Below are 7,771 nucleotides of genomic sequence, written 5' to 3'. Positions count from 1 at the left end.
GTGAACATGTAATCATTTGGTTCTTCGCATGAGTTATATATGTGTTAAATATATGTGCAAGTTTAATATAAAAAATCATACGATAATACTAATATCACTAACAGTGTAAATGAACCATTGCACAAGCAATCTTGCAATCTATCAGTTGTAATCATGACTTGCCTTATTTTGCAAACAATAAATGTCACTATTATGAATACCTATCTTTGATTATCTTTAAATTAAGTGAGTTGATAACGTATTTTACACCATCAGTATATAGAAGTTAGATTCAATAAAAAAGGATAAATGACAGTGTAATTTATCAGGGGCGAAGCTAGCTCCTCAGTTACGAGTTTGGTCGAACCAAGTAGCTTTGGTCCAAAGCCTTGTATTTTTATTAAAAAATATACTAAATAATATGTACAAATTATTAATTTAGAACTCAATAACTTTGAAGGACTAAAATCACGAACCAAAAAAATTTTAAATCGATCCGCCTCTTTTTCTTGAAAGCTAATTGTCCGTCTTAATGTATTTGTCTTATTGGTTTTCGACGAACTCAATGATTAAAATTTCGGGTCTTTTCTCTCCAATATAAGCTGAACATGTAAAACAAACCTTAGTATCTCAAGTCCAACTCTTTAAAAATTAGGAAAAGATACCTTTTTGTTAAAAGTTTAATATTCTATCTTGTAATATATATTGTATTTTCTGATATCACAATATCCGTTGAACAAAAAATTATAATCATCTTGTAACTTCTATATCATAAAATTGTTGAAGTGATTCTCCCTTTCATGTGGAAAGGAAAGTGTCTGTCGTTAATTATTTCCAAGCTCTGAAACGTGACAATTTCGATTCAGTTTATTATTTATTTTGCTTTATTAACACGAGAAAGTTTAATTAATGAGTAAAAATATTCACTTTAATATGGATGAAACTAAATCTGAAAAAAAAGTAAATATGATTAACAAATTAATTAGCTGGTTAAGCACATTCTTTTCTGATTAGAATATATATTTTATACATTAAGGTTGCTTAATAGAGTTTTTAGACTCACTTGACACATCTTCAAATTAAGCAAGTCAACGTTGTTTCATTAAGTTGGAAATTTCTTCGAAGTGAATCTTGTTAACTCCTTTCATTAGATGTGTTTATCCCGAATTTAGGTAACCAATTGAATTTGTAAGTGAGGTATAGGATATGTGGATGAACTTTAATTTATTTTGGGTTTATAGGAAATAATTATAGATTTGCGTGTTATAGCATATGTATGTGAACATATGCGTTAGTGATTCGAATCAAGATACAAATGTTTATGATTAAGCCAACTATATTGGAAGAATAAGCATAAAATGCCAGCGATCCGGACAAAGGAGAGAGAGCTTCAATATATAATTTCTATTACAATGTTCTTGATCTTGGAAAAGCTAACCCTTAAAAAGTAGGAAAATGTCTCCTATTTATATTTTTGCCTTATGGGCCTTGCATACAACATAAAGCCTTTTTCGAGATAAAGTAAACCCTAAAGGATAAGGTTGGGCCGTACGGTCGACACCGTCTGTCGTCGGTACAATCCCGACGAACGATGACGCGTGGCGATTCTATAACCGATTAACCGGACTAACGGCCACGATCAACCCGGTCATTCTGAAACCGGACCAACGGCCACGATCAACTTGGTCATGCTGAAACCGGCCTGGCTGTGATGCGGAGTTGGTCCGGTGATACCGAACCAAACAAATTCGCTTCACTTTTCTCAGGTCAACCGCAGCCGGTGCAATATCATCAGTTCTAAGGGAAGACTCAGTGATCATACATCTCTTCTTATCTCGGTCTCCGATCTCACGGTCTTGCTTATATCCAATTTTTACCATATACAGATAGTCCCCACTTCCCGGACCGTAGTTTTACCGGAGTAACGGGAAGTGGATGAATCAACAAACCGGTAGTGCCATAAGCCCGTTCTTATCTTTAAATTTTTGGCGGGAACAGTTGTGTCACGTCCCTCGAGTACCACGTGTCTCCCACCTCCGAGTGGTCGACTTTGGCAACCGCCGCAACGCACGTCTCATTAATCGTGGGACACGTGACAGCCCCCGATTGGCTGGCTTCTGTAACCGTTTCAGTCCCCCATGCCTATATAAGGCTTTTAACCCTCTCATTTTACCACTTTCACTTCTACTTTTTACTTCTCCACCTGCGATCGTCTTCCTCTTCCATTTTCTTACTTATTTTGATTGCAGAAATAGACCAACTTTGTCAACTTCTCCATGGTTGTTCTTTGATCGAAAGTGATGTTGCGTTTCTCCTCTCACACTTTGCTATTTTGAAATTTTCTCTCTTTTGCCTCTTCACTCTTATTATTTTTTGTAACTTGTTCCTTCTCCCCTCATTCGAGTTCACCGAACCTCCTTTTTTATTATCTAATTCAAATGTCTTGCCAACACCGAAATCACCTCCCGTGATGTTCCCTTGGTTCCTCTCGTGACCGAGCTAACTTCACCCGGGGCAAGACCGTGTGAGCCCCTTTGCTTTGGACATAGTACCGTCCAAACCCAATTATAACAAAGAGTTTGAAGTTCGAGAAACCTTCTCCGGTTGCGGATAGAGGGTTCGATGTGGCGATACCTATCGTCCATTACCGAGGATAAACTCGACCAAGTCGGGCCGCGGCTGAGGATGGGATAACCGTCCGGTGCAAGTGTTGCACCCGGGCCGACGAATCGATCACGATTACGAGGGGAGGGGCTTCTGTATGTTTATACCTATCCCTTTACACTCGAGTTCAACCCTCGATCGACCGGTTATATTTGTCACGACCCAACCCGGTGAGCCGCGACTAGCGCCCGGCCCAGGCACCGTCGCACGTGCTAACACACGGATTTTGCCATGTTAACAAGAAAATCAATATGGTAATAGCTCAAAATATTTTTAGAAAAAAATCCGGGCGAGAGTTTCCTCGTTTTTCCTACCAACCAAAATTTACACACTTTCGTAAGAAAGTACCGACAAAGGCCACGCTCGCCGCCATCATATTATATAAACACATACATAAAGCGAGCCGGCAGGGGCCGCGCGGTAGAGAACCGCCCGGACATATATCACGTACACATACGTACGGACGGAACCATAACCCACACTTTATGTGCGGTGCCTGCGCGCACGAACGAACATTCAAACATGTGACGGACGGGCCCCGCCGTACCCCGATCAAATATACGAGCGTGTCGAAGAGGCCGTACCGAAGTCCGGGCTCCGGACAAGGGAGCTCTTCAAAATAGCCGAACGGACCCTAAGGCGGCGGCTCTCCCGAACGTGTATCGCACACACGCGGCATGAACGCGACCCCCGAATAAAGGGGTCGACGAAATATGTACCGAGTATGTAAAGCAAAGAACACAATAACCGAATTATACGGAATAAGAGGACGAGAGAATAAGACGATATCGGATCTCATAAGACTTACCTTGAACGTGAATCATGCTTTTCAAAATCATTAACGAACGGAGTATCATGCTTAAGGAAATCATCATGAACATGTGCATACATAACATGCCCACCTACAGTGAGGGACGCGGTAAGTAAAATCATCATGCATATATATGTAACGTGCCCGCCCTCAGTGAGGGACGCGGTGAAAAGGAATCGCATATGCCATCACGGCCACCTCCCCGTCATCACATCATCATCATAAGTATATATATATGTATAACATGCCCGACCTACTGATGAGGGACGCGGTGAACAATGCGGGTGAATTGCGCGAATACATGCCACGGCTGCCGGGACGCAAAGAAAGATGTCATAATAGTCCGCACGAGCGGAGTAGTGAGATAACCATATGCATGTAAACAAATAAGTAAACAAATTATTTTCCAAAACTCGAAACGGACAATTACATTTGCCGACCTTGAAAGTGTAGAAACAAATGTTTGAAATTAATCAAAATTGTGTACAAAAGTTACGAACTCAGAAGTCATACTTACAAGTCAACTATATCAAAATACGTTGCAATATCCAATGGGACAATCAAAATAATTATCATACTTGCATATTATTTAAAATAATTCAATTAGGCCAACATAACAAAAATCTCGGGAGGCGGGGGCCCACCTCGGGTCAAACGGGCGGCGTACCCGACTTATGTATAATACGTCTCTCTCGACATTACTTATGAGGGTCTTTAGGGTAATCGGATCCTATTCAAGCAATTTCTAGGCACGGAACAATTTTGCGGCTATTCGTAAGCATTTAATTCAATTCTCCGAATGAATAGTAACCATTTTCAATCGCGGATTTCTAGAGTTAGAGTGATCCCGAGACACGTATTCAAGCCTATTACATCTAGGACATGCCAAAGAAGGAAGGGGTAAGCCTTACATACCTTACGGATGACTTGCGCTCGCTTAAACTCAAATACCGTTCGTCGAAATGCTGTAAATGGTCACTTTTACCAATTAGTATTCATAAGACTTGAAATTTCAATCTTGAACTAATACTTGTCTACCGGAAATACCGGCGGCTCTCCCCCTATAAATACAACACCCCGAGGATTAAACTCGGCTCAAACAAGCAACAACAACCAAACCAACAATTAGGATACAATATCGATAATCAATTCAAAATACATTTCCACGCTAGTAACGCTCTTTACATAATTTCCACAACTTTCCCAACATTCCAACATACTACTTACATTCCAATCAATATCGACGTCTATACGTTCAATTACTAATCCGAGCCCATTCACACAATGAACAAGAACACTAAAATTCATACATATTGCAAACAATCCAAACATTTTACCAACTTACCGAAATCAACTCGAACCCGAGAGCAACATGACTTGCCTTCCTTTCTTCCAAATTCATAAATTACACTAACAATTCATGCATTAGCAATGTCATTCTCTTAAGTACAAACTTTTGCATTAAACGCACAATGACTTCCAAAACAGTCCGCAACCATCGCAACATGAACTTTGATCATCCAAGAGCTCGTCATTATCGATGTAGAACTCACAACGACAACAACTAAGGCCTTAAATAACATTTGCTCATCCTAGGCACAAACATGGCCTACATTCGGCGACTTTCAACACTTACACACACACGTACGATTTACGCTCATTCAACACATTACAACGACAAGGAAACATACTACATATAATTCAAGCTATCATTTCTACACAACATTACATATGCACGGCTACAAGCCATGCATTCACCATGACCTGCAGTTCAACTCCAACCTTGAAGTTTTCATGAATTTCATGCATGTTTGCACACTACAACACGTCCACATCATTCAAAACACATAAAGGACAATTAATTCTTACCTTTTTTCTTCACCCCCACGCCAACTCAAGTGGTGAACAAGAGAAACGGATGGTTTATCGACCCAACCAACGCCTCCGCGTTAACAAGCACCCTTGAATTAGTTGTTTTGCTAGAAGAACCGAATTTTTCTATGGCTAATTCTTGGAGTCAATTTTTGCTCTCCGTAGGCCTTTGCTTCTCCTCTTTGCCTTCTCTTTATTTTCTTGATTTTTCTAGAAATTGAAATGTGTGAGAAGATGACTTAGTCATCCTTGTCTATAAGTTGCCAAAGAAAATAATTTTTGTAGCCATGGCCCACTAGGAGCTTGGTAAGCATTTGGCCCTTAATGCAATAATTCCCAAGTTTTCTTAATCAATTTTTGGCCCCAAATGTTTACTTAATAATTCCCATGCCGAGAAAGTCATTCATCACTTATGCTTTTAGAACAAAATCGTGGTTGGAAGTCCCGACTTTATGTCCGGAATGGTCTTTCCCTAACTTATCATAATTTATACTCATTCTGTCCCGTTGTTCAAAATACGGGATATAACAACATTGGATATGTGCCGGACATATAATGTGACCCTAGCCCAAATTGGCCCGATGAGTCCGGAGGATCGTGACACCTCCTCCGTTGTTGGCCAACGACGTAAGGAGTTTACGATGGCTCGCCACATCCGTTTATATTCTCCGAGGTTGTTCGAGGGGTGATCCGCTCCGCCAAGCGAAGTATTTCGATCTTTTGAAGATGGACGAAAACGAGGACCGAGGTTGGCTAGAGCGCTACATCCGGGTAAGACCGCGGACGTTATTTCGGTACCGACTATATGCCCTAGGAGGGTTGAATGATAATCGTAAGTTCCTCGGTTCCTTCTTCAATAACTACCCTTGAACGCTTTGTTAAACACTTTGCCCTCGTATTAAAAACGATTTCTCCTCTTCTTTATATCGTCGTGGCATGGATACCTCAGGGCTGTCGAACATGAATGAATGGGTTGGGAGCTCTCCTCGATCGCACGCCGCGGAGGGCGGCAGGGGAATCGTCGGCGGCCGATGGATCGCCCAAAACCACGGTAATATTTTTGCTTGATTTGGAACACATTATGTCGTCTTTTTCTTTTCCCTTTTATAACATCTTTGGTATTCGAGTTTATCTGGCGGCTCGGTCGGATCCGGAAGAAGACCGGCGGTAGCCGAACTGCGCGCGGCACTTCGACCCTGATTCGGCGGGTACATCCCGTATTATTCTTTGGCCGCCAGCCAAAAGGAGGAGAAACCCCTCGGACAAGGCGAAATCGAAAAGAGGGTGTTAAGCGTCGTTCGGACTCTAAGAGATGAAACGAGAGACCGATTTCCTTGTTCGGGGGGTCGGTGTGACTCCCTCCGTTGACTCTATCTTAGGAGGAGGATACACCCATTCCGCCGTTTCCTTCAGTCAAGAAAGAACCGTCAGCTCCGGTATTACACACAGGTGGGGAAGAAGTTCTTTGCCGACTCTCTGAGGTCGGTGAATATGTTGACATTTTGGGTGACGCTCATCAGGAGACCCACCCGCAGCCGAGAAGATCCGGGCATGCGCCAACGCCGAGGCTGAGCAGAGGGCCGAGCTTGGTCTGAGACCGAGGTTCCATTGGATACCGGTTCAACACCTGCCGGGGACCCAACTACAACACCCGAGGTGTCCGCTCCTACCGAGGCTGCCGGAGCTGTTTTGGCTTCTCCTACTCCTGCTCCGAGATCGGACAACCTCGATGATATGTTCTTGGATACCCCTCCTGCAACCGGGGAAGCTGTTAGTTTCAGACATCTCCCTATCCCTCTAGTTACGAGGGCAGCCGGCCGGGCCACCGAGACTGGTTCGAGAGATAGCCTAGTAGGTATCTTCTCCGAGAGTGTGGAACCTAGAAGGACCCGTAGATCGGTCATGGTCACCGTCCACAGAGGATTGCGATTTCTCGTCGTCGGTGGGGGCAGTTATCCGAGGCCCCGTCCCCCCTAAAAAAGAAGAGGGGTCCCCCCCGGGGGTCTCTTAAGGGGCATGCACGCGGCACGGTAAAATTATCCCACCTTGAAATTAAGTGAATTTTACTTCCATCCAAGTTTTAAATTCTTTTTTTTAAGGGGTGTTTTGTAAAAAACCTTCATCCTGCTCGGGTGACGACCTTGGGGGGGTGGGGTGCCGGGGTCGGCGGGGAAAATTCCAAAAACCTTTTTCAAGTGAAGGAGGATGAATTGAACCGAGCTTTGCCCTTTCCAACCTTAAACCCCGGGTCAAAGGGGGCGAAACCTTCGTTTAAAGGACGAATTGGCGAGGTCAAAGAACCCCGAGCGGACAAGGTCGGCCCGGAAATAAGCTCTTTTTTTTTGAGGCTTGTGAACTCGAAACCATTTCCTCACTCCCGGGGGCTTTACTTTGGGAAAAAAAGGGGGTAACACGGGGGACCGGGTGGGAAACCCAGAGTGCGAT

The sequence above is a fragment of the Lycium ferocissimum genome, chromosome 7 (genome assembly GCF_029784015.1).
Source record: "Lycium ferocissimum isolate CSIRO_LF1 chromosome 7, AGI_CSIRO_Lferr_CH_V1, whole genome shotgun sequence".
NCBI lineage: Eukaryota > Viridiplantae > Streptophyta > Magnoliopsida > Solanales > Solanaceae > Lycium > Lycium ferocissimum.
The sequence above is the reverse complement of the archived record's forward strand: the minus strand, read 5'-3'. Positions refer to the sequence as shown.